The 19,779-nt window shown below is 42.7% G+C and overlaps 1 long non-coding RNA gene across 1 annotated transcript in view; it reads left to right on the forward strand.

The window, feature by feature from the left end:
- The first annotated feature begins 14,053 nt into the window (after window positions 1-14,053).
- The window catches only part of LOC141988119 (uncharacterized), a 216,937-nt gene continuing 211,211 nt past the window's right edge, over window positions 14,054-19,779 (forward strand). Inside the window, exons 1-2 of the long non-coding RNA XR_012639659.1 lie at window positions 14,054-14,192; window positions 14,278-14,429. This is a non-coding gene — a long non-coding RNA (uncharacterized LOC141988119). The remainder of the gene's footprint in view (window positions 14,193-14,277; window positions 14,430-19,779) is intronic.

The following is a 19,779-nucleotide window of genomic DNA, read 5'->3' on the forward strand; positions in this document are numbered from 1 at the left end:
TTGCACTGCTAAAATTACTCCCTGGCTCTGTTCAGACAGTTGCTCTCTAATATAGCCTTCAGGAAGAGCGTACATGGCTAATCGTGTATAGCTACAAAAAGGGGAAAAAAGGACTTTCTTAATATCTTATCCAAGGAAATAATGAGAATGAGGAGCATAGGAATTGCCATACAAGAGCAAACCAATGGCCAATCTAGTTAGGTTGTCTGCCTCCAACAGTGGCCAGGACTGGATTTTTCAGAGGCAGTCTTAAAAGTCCATGCTTGCTGTATAATAACAAATGAATGGCCTAAATTTCTTCCTAGCCCTATGCAGTTAGTGTCAGTTGTGTCCTGAAGATCATGGATTGATATCCTTTATAAATGTTTCTCTTAGCTATTGTATCTGTATATTATATTGTTGTTCACCTAAATAACTCCTTTTTAAAATCCCGCTTCGCTCTTTTCCACTGATTAGGCCTCAACTAGAGTATTGTGTCTAGTTCTGGGCACCACATTTCAGGAAAGATGTGGACAAATTAGAGAAAGCTCCAAGAAGAGCAACAAAAATGATTAAAGGTCTAAAAAACATGTTCTATGAGGGAAAATTGAAAAAATTGGGAATCTTTAGTCTGGAAAAGAGAAGACTGAGAGGGGACATGATAACAGTTTTCAAGTACATAAAAGGTTGTTACAAGCAGGAGTGAGAAGAATTGTTCTTCTTAACCTCTGAGGATAGGAGAAGAAGCAATGGGCTTAAACTGCAGCAAGGGAAGTTTAGATTGGACATTAGGAAAAACTTCCTAACTGTCAGGGTGGTTAAGCAATGGAATAAATTGCCTAGAGAGGTTGTGGAATCTCCATCATTGGAGATTTTAAGAGCAGGTTAGACAAACACCTGTCAGAGATGGTCTCGATAGTACTTAGTCCTGCCATGAGTGCAGGGGACTGGACTAAATGACCTCTCAAGGTCCCTTGCAGTCCTATGATTCTGTGATTCTATAATGTGTTGTAATGAATCTCTCTAGTTCAGTTATGCTTTGTTTAAAGTATTTTTTATTAGTTTTAGAAGTATTGCCATCTAATGTCATCACGTGTAACCTTGTTCTTATACTAGGAGAGACAGTAAATGGGAGCACCTCACTGACCGTTTCTATCTTACTTTATAGTAGCATATGCCTCTCTGTCATAGATCACCTATTATTTATTGTCACCTCTCTAAACTAAGATGTCTGCCTGATCTATTATTTATTATTATTTTATGGTTTGTATTCTCCTAAGGCCTAGGAACCAACAATCGCTAGTGGGCATGTGCATGTAGGTAGATGTTGATTTTTTGACTTAATCTATTTGCATTGTGAGGTGACAAAGGGTTGGAGGGCAGGAATCCTGCTTGTTTCTCAGAGTACTTATGGCTGTGTGAAGGTCTTTCTTGTTCAACTTTGTGTGTCTCCAGTTCAGTGCTCACAGCAGATTGCCTTATCCCTATATAAAATCTAATAACTCAAATATGAGGAAAATCAATTCCACTTTAACGTGTCTAATGCTGGTCTGACTCAGCTCTGCATTAAACTCCCTCCTTTTCAGCCTTTCATGCTGCACATTACCATAAACCAACACTATATCTGCCAAACCACTGGCAGGATTGTAGAGTAATTATTTTTGTTGCATAAACAAGCTGAGCGATAGACCGAAATGGCGTTGCTACCATTACACTAAGAACGCTGATCTTGGCTGTCTGTGCCTCCTCCTTGAATATGAACGAGCTGATAAAATAAGAGTTGGCCGGCATCAATGAAATCTTGCTTTTGAGTTGGAGAGGGAAATAATGAATGCTTTATGAATAGAATTGTTTTTAATGTTTAAAGGGTTTACCGCTGCTGCATAGCTGAAGAAATTTTTTTCTTAAAATATTTTTAAAGAAGCCTGTGACAGCTGGATAACTTTTATTTTATTTTATGTAGCATTTCAGAGTCTCCTTTAAAGAGGATGGAGAATATTTTCTCCCCCACAGTTTTGAATTGCTTTGTATGTAGGCAACCTGAATCAGACCAGCAACTTACATTTGCTTTGCTTCCTCTCTCAGAACTGAGATGATCTTTATGTTCTAAGATGCATTGTGTGAAAGCTGGTCCATGAGATGGAAGATGATATATTGATGGGGTTAATTGCCGGACACTCTAAGAGCCAGACTGATCCTGCAAATACTTATGCACAGTGGTAACTCTACCCTCATGAATAGTCTCATTATATTCAGTGAGACTATTCGCCTACATAAAGTTGCTTACATGTGTAAGTGGGCCTCAGCTGCACTGAATTGACACCACATTTACACTGTTATAATTGAGATCAGGATCTGGCCCATGGCATTGAAAAGCTAGAGAAAACCATGTCCCTGATCCTGCAAAGAGAAGTCTGCAGCCTCATCCCCATTAAGGTTAACAGGGATCTGTGTGGATGCAGGAGTCTGCTTGAATTAATCTATCTGCAGAATTGGGGCCCATGTTTGTTTAACATGCAGACAAGATTTTTACACTACGTGAAGTGCTCATTAAAAACAGTTCTAGTGTAATCATTTATTGTTAATTTCATTCTTACAAATCCTAGGTTGAAATTTTTTTCTTCATCTTCCAGATGGTATTTTCAAAAGCTAATGTACATTCTTTTTCATGGCTGATTTCCTTGTATAATATTTTTCTATTTTCATTTCTGAATCCTCTTTAATGAAAGAGAATTAAATGTTCTCCATGAGGCTGCCATGTTATTCCAGCCAGGCAATCTATTATAGACAACTTCTTGCCCTGGAATCATATTTCACAGCAGATTTTATGCCAAACAGATGCCTACAACTAAAATATCTTAACTGCTGAACTAGTGTTTTATCTCCTTTGGCAGCTCTTCTCTTAATACCCCAAACCATGAAGCTAAAAAGCTTCCACAGGCTAATGTTTCTATCTTGAAAACATTGTCAGGTTTCCAGAGCAGTGGTATATTTCTTTACTGAAGGTTTGTGTATATTTAGGAACAAGTGATCTGCCCTAGTTAAAGTTCAACTAGACTATGCTGACTAACACGGAATAGGGAAAGCACAGGCTACAAAGCAACACATTCAGTCACTTTCAGTGCTGTAATTTTGCCAGGTGCAGAACCTGCCGTGATGTTTAATTGCCATCTGTGTATTATCCTTTGTGAAAATCCTCTTTTGGCAGCCCAAGCCAGACCTTTGTACCTTTGTTTAGCTTGCGTAGCACAGCTTGGAACAGGAACAGAATGGTATTTGCTAAAAAGAAAGACTTCCATGTTGCACTTAGTAAGAGGGAAGCACTGTGTGCAAAGCAATCCATGGTTGTCTCATCTTCCTTCAGTGCAGGAGCGCCTTGAGAATTTATGGGGTGCCGAGCAAGCATAGGCACTGACTTCCCCAGTTCCCGGGAGATGCTCGACCCCTCTGCTCTGCCCCAGGCCCCGCCTCCCACTCCACCCCTGCCCTGCCCCTTCCTTCCCCCTTCCCCGCCTCTTCCTGTCCCCACTCCTCCTCTTCTCCCCCAGCGCCTTCTGAATGCCGCTGAACAGCTGATCACAGCGGGTGGGAGGGGAAGGAGCTGATCCATGAAGTGTTTTTTCCCATGGGTGCTCCAGCCCCGGAGCATCCACGGAGTCGGTGCCTATGTGAGCAAGAGTTGGGACCCAGCCTGATGGTGGGCAAAGTTTGTCTCTGACTTTGGTCTGTCTTCCAGAGTGGGAGATCAAATGTAGAACTTGATGATGAAATTTTTTCACCAGATTTTTTTAATCAAAAATGCATTTTTTGGGACTCTGAAACTATATGCGAATTTGCGTCAAATTTGATTAATAGTTTTAGGAAAAAAAGTAGTAGAAAAATCTGTGGTGGGGGGACTTAAAGAAAGTGCAAATATTTTGTTATGAAATGTTTCATTTCAACTATTTTGTTTCAAAATATTTTGTTTTGATTTCTGCACGTTGAATTCAAATTTTGGCCAAACACATAAAAGGGTGCTAAACACCGCAAATCAGCCAAATCAAAATGAAAACCAACCAAACAATATATTTTTGAGTTGACTGAAACATTTAAAAACAAAACAAAAAACTTCTTTTGAATAGGTCAATTTGAAATGATTTTTTTTTCAATTTGAGAAGAAATTTTGGAGGTGAAACAATGGTTTCAGTATGAATTGAACCAGATAGCTTTTCAGTTTGGTCTGTCAGCTCTAATTAGGTGATGAACTGTCTGCTCCTCCAGTCCCAGTTCTGAAGTGATAAGTAATGTGGCTGACCCATAAGCATAGACATCTGCAAGGGGCTGTTCCCAAGTAGTCACTTGCATTGCTTGTGTTTGAAGGCTGCCCCTGCTTTGATGCACACATGGAATTCTTCTTAATGCTACTGAGAATTAAGCATGTAGTGAGGGCCAAATTCATATCTGATATAAACCGCCATAATTCTATAGTTACATCCACTTGCGGCAGGGCTGAATTTTCCTCTTTATCTTTTTCAGATGCGAATTGTGGGTGTAATGTTCCACATTCAGATTATTTGTATGCACAATGATCTGTACTAGTTAAAAGCAGTTTCTAGAAATTTGATCCATAAAGACAAAGCAAAATAAATTCCCTAACTTCCTGGTTTTGATGTTACCCAGGGTTTTCAGAACCCAAAGCCGTGGTAACTTAACTGTTTCTCTCCAGGCAGTATCAGGAATAACTCAATGGAGGCACAGCTCATCTGCTGATATATAATTGATTGATACAAACCAGAATGCTTTCACCTCACTACTTTTTAATTGGATCTTCAGCATGCACACACACGCACACATGCTGTGGCAGTAGGTTTAAAGCATTTAAAAACATTTATATTTACCTAAAGTTAAGAATGGTCTTGGGGTTCAGCGGCCAGGCTTCAGGGGCCCCCACCTTCTATCTAACCGCTGGGGAACTTAGTTGTCAGATCCTTGCCCAAAGAAAGTTCCCTCAGACTGCTCCAAAGCAAATTCTTTTGCCTAATCTTGTATGGCTAACTTCAAACAAAGCACATAACCTGTAGTGATTCCTAGTGGGTCATCATTGTAACCCCTAATGGGTCACCAATTCTCCTAATTTCAGCAAAACTACTCATTATATCTTATCACAATATTTCTAGTCATAACAACAGTAAAACTCTCATATCAGAGGTGTCAGAGGCATTCAAGACCAAGATCAGCCGTCCAAACATTTCTTCTGTTCTCACAATACATTCCCTTCTTATCCCATCCTCCCATTCTGATAGCGAAACTGCAAACATGCAGTTATTTGGCCTTGCCTCTCAAGGCCTAAAATTGTCCTAGCTATGTGATGTTTGGTTTTCAGCAGGCAGTGGCTGAACATACAAAATTGCTGACTGCAGTACTGCCAGATTCTGGTGTTAGGTAACCATACGTCCCATTTTGGCCCAGACAGTCCCTCTTTTAAGCCCTGTCCTGGGCGTCCTGATGTTTTTTTGGAAAAACTGGGCATTTGTCCTGTTTGTTGTTGCTGACTGACCATCAGTTGGCGAGAGCAAATAGGATAAATGCCCAGTTTTGCCAAAAAGTGGGGCATGCTCCCTAAATGGGGTGCAGAGGAATGTTTGCGGAGGAGTGAGTGGCAATGTCAGTGACGTGAGGGGGCTTGGACCAGCCCCGCACACAGGATGGGGAGCTTCCTAAGGCCAGCCCCGTGCGCGGGAGGGGCTCAGGTGAGTGGCTCTGGCCAGCTCCAGATGGGGGAGGGGGCGCGGGCAGGCACCACGGGTGTGTGTGTGGGGGGGGTAGGGATGGGACTCAGGTGAGCGCTTGGGTCAGCCCTGCATGTGCATGGGGGAGAGGAAGGGGCCTTAGGTCAGTCCTGCATGTGTGTGTAAGCGCCTCAGGTCATCCGCAGGGGTGTGGGGGAGTTTGGGTGAGCCCCACATGGTGTCCCATTTTCCCTTTGGGAAATATGGTCACCCTATCTAGCTCAGTGGTTTGAGCATTGGCCTGTTAAACCCAGCATTGTGAGTTCAAACCTTGAGGGGGCCATTTAGGGGTCTAGGGCAAAAATTGGGGATTGGTCCTGCTTTGAGCATGGGGTTGGACAAGATGACCTGAGGTCCCTTCCAACCCTGATATTCTATGAAAATCTATCTGGGGTACATGCAAGAATGTCACATTCTGGGGTGACATTGTCATCACATTACGTCACATGACTCTGTCTGCTAGCATCCTTTCCCCATCTGCGGGCAGAGTCCTAATACTTGGCCAGCTATTAGTCAGACTTGCCATTGATGGACTGTACAATGTGCACTACTTTTAAATCATTCTTTAGAACTCAAGGCAAGAATCTAATTTTTTTTTCACAGCAAGAATGAGCATGCACCTCATTACTTGCCTGTTTTTACAGACTTTTATTCAATACGCTGACAGAGCTAGTGTTGCCTTTGTATCTGCTAAAAATTCTGGGCCGGGATTACTTGACACACTTGTGGGTAGCACCAAAATACCTGAAGGTAAGAAGGTAATTTGACCTATATAGTGTGTGGAAAAAGTCTGCATTGTGCTGTCAGGATCTGCTCTTTAACTGTGCTGTGGATATTTTGGCACTCTGTGGAATCAAGCAGCATATTGTTAGATGAAAGAGAAATGTCTGCCCAGTGCACAAATGGAATGCAGATAACTGTGCTTTCTAATCCCCACTGAGCTGTGCTCTTCACTTTAATATTTCATAGACAATGTCGACCAAATTTTCAAATGCTACAGTTTCTAAATGGTGGCTACCAATGTGTGTGAAAGCCTCACACTTACACATGCGTATAGGATAATAATGTATACAACTACCCCCAAAATACATAGATAACTATTTGTGTGCATATACATAGGTTTTGCTTGTGTAATGGATACATGTGCATTTGTTGCAGGTGCAATGTAAGCACTGGCATTTGACAATGTGGCCTTGCATGTCTGAATACGCCCAACGGAACCAGAATTCTCAGACAATGATCCACTTCCACCCCAAAAATGTATTTAGTATAAAGATATTATTTAAAAGGACAACACGTAGCACATCCTGCCCTTAGAGAAAATGGCATAGAAATGTTTAAAATTATTCTGTAAAATGTCATAAAGAACTGTATTCCCTGTCACAGAATTCTATAGGATGGTTCAAAACATACAAAAGTCATTCTCTCTATTTGTTCCTTCAAGGTTTTAGAGTAACTTGTACAGAATCATAATACATTTGTATACAACCTTTATCCCAGTTAAGTTATTTAGCACTCTTCCATAGGATATACATCTCATGTCATTGATGAACGTAATATATATGAGCAAGGAAATGCTAATGAGGATGGATGCTCCAAGGTAACAAACTACTAATTATTTTAAAAGACACAAAGTTGTACTTTTGTTTTCATTTGGTTGTAATATGTTTTGCTTGTTTTTTCTCCTTTGGAAAATTCCGTTCCCTTCCTTGATGACTACGTTACTCCAAAGTGCTTGGAAGAGCCCAGTTGCCCACATATTCTCTGTCTCTTCCTTGCCAAGCCCTTTGCTCCAATGAAGGCCCACATAGGAGCCAATGGGTGGCTGCATTGGAATGCCTGACCCCTCCCCATTCCCCCTGATCACCATGGAAGTAGTCTCTGCATGGCCTGGTGTAGTCTGGCATGGAAGGCCACTTTGGGGGCAGGCCTGGAAGGGTCTGTGGTGCACTGGGGGTGGGGCCACAGATCCACGTTTACGTGGATCCAGAGGTCCTATTTTTCTGTGCAGCTGGCATGGAGAGGCTGTGAACACTATTCAAGCCCATAAGCAAAGGTGAAAGAATTCCAGTACAGGGAGTCAAAGTGGGAGAATCACATAGAGTGGTAGGAGAGGGAACGGGGGAGGGCCAGAGGGTAGAAGGCTGCAGTAATCGAAGTGAGAGGACTGGGGCATTGACAAGGGCTTTAGTGGTGGGTCTGGAGGGGAAAGGATGGGTTTATAGCTATTGTAAAATATTTAGCAACAGGTTGGATGTGCGGACAGAAGAAATGATGTGTCAAATGACCCTGCAGTACAAGGGACTGTGGAGAGGCAGGCGGGTGGAGTGGTCTATGGTGATGGAGATATTACTAACGTCATTAATGATTATACCTCTTTTACAGATAGTGGGGTTGGGGAACAGAAATGTAACTTGCCTTGGTCACAGGAGCAAAGTGGGAATAGAAGCCAGGGTTCCTGATACCCAGTCCCCTGATCTTACCAGTCCACAGCACTCAGTCAGTCTAGGGAAGACCTGGGTGGTGGTGAGTAGTTCTCTTGGCACTGGACATCTGGTGCTTGATGTATCCCAGTCCAAAGACAGTTTCTTTTGAGTGTGTGAATCCCAGCATAAGGTGGTTAATTATGGAATTTTGGTGATGTACAGAAGCACTCATACTTCACAGGGATCCTGGTCAAGCTGACTGAGTCTTGGCCTGAAGCCACCCGGACTAATTGTCCTGGCCAGCTTCAACTTTTATGGAAATCATGTCTGTGTAATCTTTGTATGTTGCAACAGCCACATCTGAGCTCTCTGGGTCTCATGATCTCCTATGAGTAGAAACCAGTTGAATCAAGATGGATAATATCAAGCTAAGACTTTTAGTCTGTCAACTGCAGCTCCATATTCAAGATGAGGGATGCAGCAGCTGCCAAGGCCATCTTGTCAGATTCTGTCTGCTAGCCTGTGGGCTACCTTCTAGCTACTTCTGCTGTGTATGTGTATGTTGGGTAGCACAGCCAGGCTGTACAAACATACAATGTCACAGAGATACATGACCCTATTGTGCACTCCTTATTTGCATAAATGCAAATAGTCCCCTTGACTTCAATCAGACTACTTGTGTGAGGAAGTGCTCATCCTTGAGTGAAACTTATGTCATCTGCATAAAGCCAGAGCATTTAAGCTGGAGGGCAGACTGGGGAGGTAACATTCACACTCTACAATGTGGCGTCAGGATGCAGGGCTGGTCCACAGCGCCCCCAGTACTTGTGTGGGCATGGGGGTCACTGAACATGCCTAGATGCAAATGCAATCTTGCCAGACCTGCTGTTGTCCCACCTTGTGCCCACACCCAAACTAACCTTTTCTACTAGTCCCATGAAGACTGGTGTGGAGACCAGCTCTATGGTGTGAGGGACCGCTGCATGGCTGCTCAGGCAGCTGACCCCCTGTACAGCCCCTATGCAGATCTTAAGTGATGCAGAGGCCCTTATACCAGCCCTCTGCCCTGGGAGTGAATACGAATAAGGGTTGCACACTTGGGCCCTGAAGATATAATGCCCTGTGCGTGTGATTATGTAACTGCCACAGCAGTTGCACCATTCTCATGAAATAATTCACATTTAACTAATGAAGCCCCTGGCAGAATATATTTTGGGATGCATCCTGTTTACAGATCTCTGCTAATCATGTTATTCCATTAATTCTGGTGTTGTTTATTCCTGGGCATTGTAGTAACCTACTAATTTGTCTCTCTTTAATAGGAAGCAGAGACACAAGCTTAATATACTGATTAGGAAATTATTCCGACTTTCTCTAGCAATTGTCTCCATTAGTGCAGATAGCTGTAAATCAGATCCATGGGACCAGGCTGAAACCTGGCTGACCTCTTACTGCCTGGGCTTAGTTTACAAACATTAGGAGGAAGTTTGATCAGCACAGATGTGTACCTTGCACCAAGCTTGATGCGTTTACAAGTGTCATGGCTCTGGGTTGTTGGTGTTGTCCAGAAGTATTATGTCATTAAGTTGAACATGCAAAGATGCAGGCACACTAATAGGGCAGAGTGCATACTGACCTTGTTTGACCAGGTGGGGGGGAAGCACAAGAACCCTTACACTCCAACCCTCCCCCCTACACACACCTCCCAGGTGCCAAAGGGCAGCTTACAACAGCAGTGCAGCCCCTGCATAAAGGGGAGTGTAGTGCTCCTGACCTGTGGGGAGCGAAGTGGGCAAAAGAGGGTGTAGAGAAGGGGGGGCATATCATGCCAGGGCAGTGTTGTGATCTGCAGAGCAGGATCAGCCAGCTCATAGCTGACAAAAAATGCACCCCTGTCCCAGCAAGTACTAGGGAGGCAGGAATTCTCTGCTGTTCCTCCTGGGACCCCTGCTTGGCCATAATGTAGCCATATATTTCCAGCTGGGACAGTTACTTCCCCTCTAACTTGCTGCAGAGATAACCTAGTGACCCAGCAAGGCAGCAAGTGCAAAGTTTGTGAAAGGTCAGAGTCTAGCAAATAGCAAGGAGGGATTTATTGCTTAAACATATCTACTGTATGTTACTCCATTGCTTTTCTAGTGGCCTCTCTGCTCCAGCTTCTGTGCTGCTGCCATGTTTATTTGCTGTTTCACTGGAAATCCTAGTGAGACACCAGGACGTACCTGGTACACTTAGGAGCCCGAAAGGAGAGATTTAGCATGTTTTAATTTACCTGTAAGTTAGCCTGCAGTGAAGCAGTTAAAAATGAACCCAAAGGCACCACTATATTCACATTAAATAAAATGTGATTGTTTCATTGCAGAGAGTGAAACACTTGTGTGGTCACGTTAGTGCCATATAATTGTCAATAGTTTCCCCATATGGCTTTCCTTATAGTTTCATTGGAACAACAAAGTAAGGATGGCCAGCTGGGGGCAGAGAGAGAGAATGTGTGTGTATGAGGCCAAAACACTTACCAAGGGCCTCAATTACATGTTTTTTCTCATGAAAAATGATTCTGTTGCCAGGCTCTTCCTAGCCCCTGTCTGACTAATATTCCTCTAAGGGGAGATGTTCACCTGTTCAAATACCTATAAAAATAAATCAACCTATCTTTATACCAGATACCTCAGTGCTCAGAGGGGCAAGTGCATTGCAATCTAGGTATCTCTGGGAGCAGTGAGGTGCAACGGATGATTGGTGCTCTTACTTTGAGAGTTTTGTGAAAATTCTGAATGGGACCTGGTGGGAAGCCTGGGACCAAGAGAGCAGGATTCTGTTTTCTGCTCTCTCGCAGACCTGCTGTGTGACTCTGGCTAAGTCATATGACCTCCCTATGTTTCTATTTCCCCTTATTTAAAAGTGGGGTGGTAATTATTCCTTGCCACACAAGAGCATTTTGATGCTCCGTTCATTGATGTCTCTTCAATGCTTTGAGCTCCTTGGATGAAAGTGCGTAAGCTCCATCAAGGGAGATGTAGGTTAGATATGAGGAAAAGCTGTTGCTGTTCTTTATTTAATCTTTCCATTAGTTCATTACAAAGCACTTTCCCTACTGGAAAAAACAAAAGAGCGGCCAGACTGGGTCCGACCAAAGGTCCATCTAGCCCAGTATCCTGTCCTCTGACAGTGGCTAATGTCAGGTGTCCCACAGGGAATGAACAGAACAGGTAATCATCAAGTGATGCATGTCCTGTTGCCCATTCCCAGCTCCAGGCAAACAGAGGCTAGGAACACAATCCGTGCCCATCCTGGCTAATAAGCCATTGATGGACCTATCCTCCATGAATTTATCTAGTTCTTTTTTGAACCCTGTTATAGTCTTGACCTTCACAACATCCTCTGGCAAAGAGTTCCACAGGCTGACTGTGCATTGTGTGAAGAAATACTGCCTTTTGTTTGTTTTAATCCTGCTGCCTATTAATTTCATTTGATGACCTCTAGTTCTTGTGTTATGAGGAGTAAATAACACTTCCTTATTTACTTGCTCCATACCAGTCATGATTTTATTGACCTCAATCATATCCCCCCTTAGTCATCTCTTTTCCAAGCTGAAAAGTCCCAGTCTTATTAATCACTTCTCATATGGAAGTCGTTCCATACCCCTAATAATTTTTGTTGCCCTTTTCTGAACCTTTTCCAATTCCAATATATCTTTTTTGAGATGGGGTGACCACATCGGCATGCAGTATTCAAGATGTGGGTGTACCATGGATTTATATAGAGGCAATATGATATTTTCTGTCTTATTATCCATCCCTTTCTTAATGTTTCCCAACATTCTGTTCACCTTTTTGACTGCCGCTGCACATTGAGTGGATGTTTTCAGAGAACTATCCACAATGACTCCACACAATGACTTTCTTGAATGGTAACAGCTAATTTAGACTCCATCATTTTATATGTATAGTTGGGATTATGTTTTTCAATGTGCATTACTTTGCATTTATCACCATTGAATTTCATCTGCCATTTTGTTGCCCAGTCACCCTGTTTTGAGAGATCCTTTTGTAGCACTTCATGTTCTGCCTGGGACTTAACTATCTTGAATAGTTTTGTATCATCTGAAAATTTTGCCACCTCATTGTTTAACCCTTTTCCCAGATCATTTATGAATGTGTTGAATAGGACTGGTCCCCTGAGGAACACCACTATTTACCTCTCTCCATTCTGAAAACTGACCATTTATTTGTATCCTTTGTTTCCTATCCTTTAACCAGTTACCAATCCATGAGAGGACTTTTCCTCTTATCCCATGACAGCTTACTTTGCTTAAGAGCCTTTGGTGAGGCACCTTGTCAAAGGCTTTCTGAAAATCTAATAATTAACAAACTAAGTACACTGTATCCATTGGATTCCCCTTGTCCATGTGCTTGTTGACCCCTTCAAAGAATTCTAGCAGATTGATGAGGCATGATTTCCCTTTACAAAAAATATGTTGACTCTTCCCCAACAAATTATGTTCATCTATGTGTCTGACAATTTTGTTCTTTACCATAGTTTCAACCACTTTGCCCAGTACTGAAGTCAAGCTTACTAGCCTGTAATTGCTAGGATCACCTCTGGAGCCCTTTTTCAAAATTGGCGTCACATTAGCTATCCTCTACTCATGTGGTACAGAAGCTGATTTAAATTATAGGTTACATCAGTTAGTAGTTCTGCAATTTCACATTTGAGTTCCTTCAGAACTCTTGGGCATCTGATCCTTATAGGCACAATGCATGCGCTTCTACCCCTCACAGAACTAAAAGTGGCTTTTAAGACACTTGTAAAAGGGCACACCTGCCCAGTAGCACCCCCTGCTGGCCAGAGGTAGCTCTGCAGCACCCTGCCACGATCTGTCTCCCCCTCCCTTGACCCTTTCAGGGTTTTTTAAATAATCTTCACCAGTCCGGAGTCCTTAAAACAATTCCCTTCTGCATCTTATTCATTTACATACAATTCACAATACTCAGTGTGGGGGCTTCTCGCAGAAGACAATCCTTCTCTCCCCTCCTGCATGGAGTCTTCCCTTGCTTTTCACAGGCCACTCCTAGCCCTGCCTGGCCGGAGTCTTTTAGTCCCGGAAATCTGAGATTCTTCTGTAGGTTGCAGCAGCCCTTCTAACTCTGCAGCTTCAATCCACTGCTGTCTCCGTCTTTATAAGGGACAGGTGCCTTACCTTAAGTCCAACTGGGCAGCAGATAATCAGAAAGAACGGAAAAAGGTAATTGGTCACAGTTGCACTGGACCCCCCGCTTCCTCTTAAAGGGGACAGTCACCCTGCAACAACATTATTTTGGGAAAATGAAATTTATAATCAAGGAGCTGTTGTCTCATAACAATAGCCCAAAATACTAAGATATTGGTGCCCTTTGTAGGGGTTTGAAGACCTTTGCAGACTTTTGGCACACCCCTGGTTGTAAGTTATTGCTATGCCAAATTCATTTGCTGTACCTTTCAATAACAGAACAAACCAGAAGAGGCTGGCAAAGGTTTATCAGTTATTAACTCCCAATTATGTTCCAACGAACAATGCTTCATCCGTTAGCTCAGGAGGAAAACAGAATCTTTGCCACCGACATCCTCTGTGTTCCCAAATTGCACCTCTTTGTAAAAGACAGTCTGATGATATGCTTCAGTAAATTTGTGATTTACATACAGTGAAGTCTCTGGATTCTTTATGTAGTTTTCTTCCCTAATGTCAATATAATTGTGTGGAAATTGGAATGAGTTCACTAACCCCCTACCGATTCTCACTTCCCTCTAACACCTCCTGCAGTGTTCTGTCTCTTGCTGTAACATCCTTTGCAACATCACACCTGCTACAGACAACTCTTAAATAACATTTCCTTTCCATGTGACTTTGGCAGGGATGAGTTTGTCGACTGGAAAATCATTCGAATTCATCCAGGATTACCTCCTTCAATATATGATTTTCAACTTTTTGTTCAAATAAATTACATATCGATCATTTGGTCTACATGCTGCAGAACAAAAGGTAGCTGTGTCAGGCTGCATATGGCTACTCAGTCAGCCATCCTATCCTTCTGATGTTTTGTTCCTTCTTGTCTTGTCTCCAACAGCACCAGCAGCTGAAGTAAAGCAAGAATCACAATCAGTGTTGATACCCCATGACACCTAAAACAGCAACAGCAACAAAAGGAAACAAGCTGGAGAGGAGCTGGTTGACCTGAATGTGACTTAATTTAAGTGCTGATTTAATCTGGCCAAAATGGTAAGTGATTTCACTGTTTCCGTCTTGGCATGTTGTGTTGGAAGATGTGTTGTGTTCCGCACAATCTATATGAGGGCTGAAGGACCGATCGATCAGAGTGATGTGTTGGAGCCTAGAGCATTTTCCTCTTTGTTTGAACGAGAAATTTCTTTAAAATCCACTACTGTGAAAGCAAGAACAAACTTCTCATCCTTCACAAGCTCATTAGCAGTAAATAGTGCACTTGGCAATATACTATAAAGAATCTAGTTACATGTAAAGTACGAAACTTAGTCTTTTAACCCAACAAATGAACCTTTTAGCATAATCATGTATAAACATGAAAGTGACTTCCTCCTCCTCAGTCACACCATGCCCTGTTTAATCATTATTAAGGAATGTTAGCATAATTTCATTTTAATTAAAATTGCACCTGCTAGTGCTGCTACCATTGGGGTTGCACACAACTCCATGAAAGCGCAGCTGCCAGCTACTCCAGGGCTACAGGCACCAGGCTTTCATTCTATAACATTTCTTAGGGTAAAAAGCCACTAGGCAGCTGGCTTATGTCATTAGGCTTTCATTCTATAACATTTCTTAGGGTAAAAAGCTGGCTTATGTCATCAGGCTCTTCTCTCTCAGAATATGAGGGTAGACATTAGTAGCACTTTCCTCCTCATGGTATGGCTCTACAGGGCAAAGGGTCATGTCAACTTACTCTTCCAATGGAATAAGAATCCTAAGAGGCTACTGATACCTCTTTCCCCACTGGCCCCCATTTGCAACTGAAAGCACCAATTGAAGTCAATGGTACTTGATCACGTGCTTAGCATGTGATAACTGTTTTCCTGAATCATGGCTTCTGGCAGCAGGAACCTGTTTGCACAGGCCTCCAGTCTGACTCCTTTTCTGTTGCCAGAGACTAACCGTCTTTTACCATCTTGAACACAACGAGGTGCCTTTTCAGTGCCACTGGGAATGAGTGTTTGATGTGACAATGATGTAACCTATCGCTTAAATCAGCCTCTGTACCAGATAACTGGAGGATAGGTAATGTAACACCAATTTTTAAAAACAGGCTCAGAGGTGATCCTGGCAATTACAGGCCAGTAAGTCTGACTTCAGTAGTAGGCAAATTGGTTGCAACTATAGTAAATAACAGAATTGACAGACTCCTAGATGAACATGATATTTTCGAGAAGAGTCAACACAACTTTTGTAAAGGGAAATCATGCCTCACCAACCTATTAGAATTCTTTGAGGGTATCATCAAACATGTGGACAAGGGTGATCCAGTCATGCTTGGACTTCCAGAAAGCCTTTAATAAGGTCTCACGTCAAAGGCTCTTGAGTAAGGTAAGCGGTTATTGGATAAGAAGGAAGGTCCTCTCATGGATCAGTAACTGGTTAAAAGACAGGAAACAAAGAGTAGGAAACAATGGTCAGTTTTCAGAATGGAGCGAAGTAAATAACTGTGTCCATCAGGGATCTGTACTAGGACCTGTGGTGTTCGACATATTCATAAATGAGCTGGAAAAGGGGGTGAACAGTGAGGTGGCAAAGGTTGCAGACAACACTAAATTACTCAAAACGGTTAAGTCCAAAACTGATGGCGAAGAATTACAAAGGGATCTCACAAAACTGGGTTGCCTGGGCAACAAAATAGCAGAGGAAATTCGATGCTGATAAGTGCAAAGTACTGCACATTTGGAAAAAAATAACCCCAACTCAACATACAAAATGACGGGACCACGCAAGAAAGAGATCTTGGAGTCATTGTGGATGGTTCTCTGAAAAATCCGCTTAGCGTGCAGTGGCATAAAAAAGGCTAACAGAATATTAGGAACCATTAGGAAAGGGACAGATAAGACACAAAGTATCACAATGCCACTATATACATCCATGGTACACCCACACCTTGAATACTGTGTGTAGTTCTGGTTGTCCTACCTTAAGAAATATATTAGAGTTGGGAAAGATACAGAGACGGGCAACAGAATTGATTAGGGGTATGGAACAATTTCCACATGAGGAGAGATTAAAAAGACTGGGACTGTTCAGTTTACAAAAGAGAAAACTAAGGGGGGATATGAGAGAGGTCTATAAAATCATGACTGGTGTAAAGAAAGTGAATAGGGAAGTGTTATTTACTCCTTCATGTAACATGAGAGCCAGGAGTCACCCAATTAAATTAATAGGAAGCATGTTTAAAACAAACATAAGGAAGTATTTCTTCACACAGTGCACAGTCAACATGTGGAACTCATTGCCAGAGGATGTTGTGAAGGCCAAAAATATAACAGGGTTCAAAAAAAAGAACTAGGTAAGTTTGTGGCAGATAGGTCCATCAATGGCTATTAGCCAAGATGGTCAGGGATGCAACCTGATGCTCTGGGTGTCCCTGAGCCTCTGAGTGCCAGAAGCTGAGATTGGACAATGTGGAATGGATCACTGAATAATTGCCCTGTTCTGTTCATTCCCTCTGAAGCAACTGGCTCTGGCTACTGTTGGATGACAGGATTTGGGGCTAGATGGACCATTGGTATCCTTTTGTTCTTATGTTCTGAATGATCATATTTATTCAATATGGCAGTAGTGCTGAGTGATTTGATGCAGGAATTTGGTTCCCTTGGCTAGGCATGGTATAAACACATACAAAGATACAGTCTCTACATTTTCAGTAGCAGCATCCTCTCCGCTGAATGTTTCTAATAATTACCATTCTCCTTTTAAAAAAAAGCATTTGTGACTTGATTATGTTTTTAGGCCTATGAAGGAACATCCACAGAGGAAGAAGTCCTTGGGTACTCACCATGTGTAAGTACCACTTCTAGGGACATAAAGAATTCTGTGCTCTCTTTTACACAGCAGAGCCAGCAGTTAAGTGAATCATGTTCCCCAGTGGCAGATTCACTCCCCTTTCTTGCACATTCTGAACCACACAACTGCAGGAAAACGTAGCCTTACAGCAGTTCCAGAGATGAGCAGTAGGTAATAGGCACCAGTATCTGCTTTAGAATGTTGACAAGAGTGCAAGGAAGAAGGAAGGCCAGGTCCTGCTCTTTTGCAGCTGCAGTGCACCACTGGGTGCCATGACTGAGGAGGAGGGTGGTTTGTGGTTAAGGTACTACACCAGGTATCCTGTGTAAACTTGGACATGTCATTTAGGATACGTCTACATTTGAGCTGAGAGGTGTGATTTTTTGAGCTCATGTAGACATACGCATGCTAGCTCTGCTCAAGGTAGTGCCTAAAAATAGCAGTGTGTCCATGGCAGCTTGGGCGAGCTGCCCCAATTACATTCCCATTTGACCCATTGGGTACGTACTCAGACAGCTAGTCTGACCTGCCACCTATGCCAACATGGACACGCTGCTATTTTTAGGCATTAGTGTGGGTACATCTGCGTGAGCTGGGAATCACACCTTTCAGCTCAAATTTAGACATGCCCTCTATCTTGCTGGAATTAGATCCCATCTGTAAGCAAGGGAAGATAATACCTCCTTTCTCTCATCCTTTGTCTATCTTATCTATTTAAAATGTAAGTTCATAGGACAAGGGCTGGATCTCACTACATAAACATATAGAGGTTGGGGACTGTTGGTGCTACTGTCATACCATTGATAAGAATGTAAAAAAAGGAGCTATTTGTACTCTTATAACATGCACAGCCTTGTTGAATGAACTGGGATTTTGTAGGCTGGATGGACAGAATTTGGCTGTGTCCCAAATGAGAGCAGCTGGAGAACAAAAGACTAAGAAAGATGGCCAGGTGACTGTTTCCTGGGAACAAGAACAAAGGACTAAGGAGGGGCCCCTGGGGGTTGTTAAATGTGGGCTGCTGGAAGCAAGAGACACTTCTGGACTGGGGCTAAAGAGGGGGTCAGAGAGACCTCTGGGACTGACCCAGATAGACACTGCTGTAATTTTCCTTTCTCTGTTAACAGAAGGACTTTCTATGTTGTGTTCCAGACATCTAATAAATCCTTCTGTTTTCACAACACTGGCAGAGTCACTCCAGAGCCAGGAAGTCGGGATTGCATTGCTCCCTTTGGGTGAATAAGTCTCCCCAAGTGTACAGTCCAGGTGCACTCACTGACTGAAGCAGGGGTGATCAAGGCCCTGAAGTTCAGTCCCAGGAGGCGGTGAAGCCAAGGGGCTTACTCCAGCAACAGAATGTGACCCTAAGTGGGTTGACATACTAAAAGGCTCATTCCAGAGCTGTTCAAGAGCACCAAACCTGTGAATCCATGAAACCTGGGCAGCCAGTTGTCCCATTCCCCTGAGAATCCACTCCATGGGTTACCAACTGCGTGGGCAACTGGCTCTCCAACTCCCAGGCTGCCCAGCCCCTTGGGCATGTGGCTTTCCCTAGGGAATCAGGCAGCCTGGGGAGGAATCTGAATCATTCTCCCAACTGAAATTATCTGAGACTTTCCATCCCATGAAAAAATTCAAATTTTTGACTTTTTATCCCAATTTGGGACTTTTTTTCCCCCCAAAATTTTTTTACAGGAAGGCAATTCTGTTTTCTGGCCACTTTAATTATTCAAGTATGTTCATTGCAGAATATGGTACCTGGAATTGCACTGAGAAGAATAACCCTACTTTTATATCTGTTCAACATTGGACATGTAGACAAGAAAAATACTTGGCATTATATAGCTCTCTTCATCTGTCGCTCTGAAAGCACAGCACAAACATGTGTCAGTGTCATTATCCGTATTTTCCAAATTGGGAGACTTAATTTTCTGTGTTACGTTAGCGTGGGAAAATCTCATAGTGACTCCATCACAGAATCTCAGTTCCTTCTCCTTGTCCCTTACTGTAGACACTTTCCCCATACAGTACAGTGCCAAACAGTAGGGGTAAGAACAGATACCATCCTTAATGTATTTTATCTATTATGTGGCTAGTTACCATGAAATGTATGAAGAAAATGATTCTAAGTTGCTGAGTTGCCAAGAACTGCTTAAAAATCTGATCCAAAAGCCTGTTGAAATCTGTCCCACATGAGGTTCTCAGAAGCAAATTAGGGGAATGTGGTTTAGATTAAATTACTGTAAGGTGGGTGCACTACTGATTGAAAGACTGTACTCAAAAAGTTGTTATCAATGTTTCACTTTCAAGCTGGGAGGATGAATCTAGTGGAATCCCAGAGGGTCCAGTACTACTCAATATTTGCATTAATTACTTGGATAATGGAGTGAAGCATATGATGCTGGCGGACCAGGTGCTAGCTCATGCCAAAGCCCTTAGGCCCCACTGAACACTGAGAAATGCATAGGTGGAAACCAGTACAACTCACCTGTGTTTTAGCATTGTTAAAATAGATGTTAAGATGTTAAGAATGTGGTTAGTGTTTAGATTT

Source organism: Natator depressus, chromosome 5 (genome assembly GCF_965152275.1).
Source record: "Natator depressus isolate rNatDep1 chromosome 5, rNatDep2.hap1, whole genome shotgun sequence".
Lineage (NCBI taxonomy): Eukaryota > Metazoa > Chordata > Testudines > Cheloniidae > Natator > Natator depressus.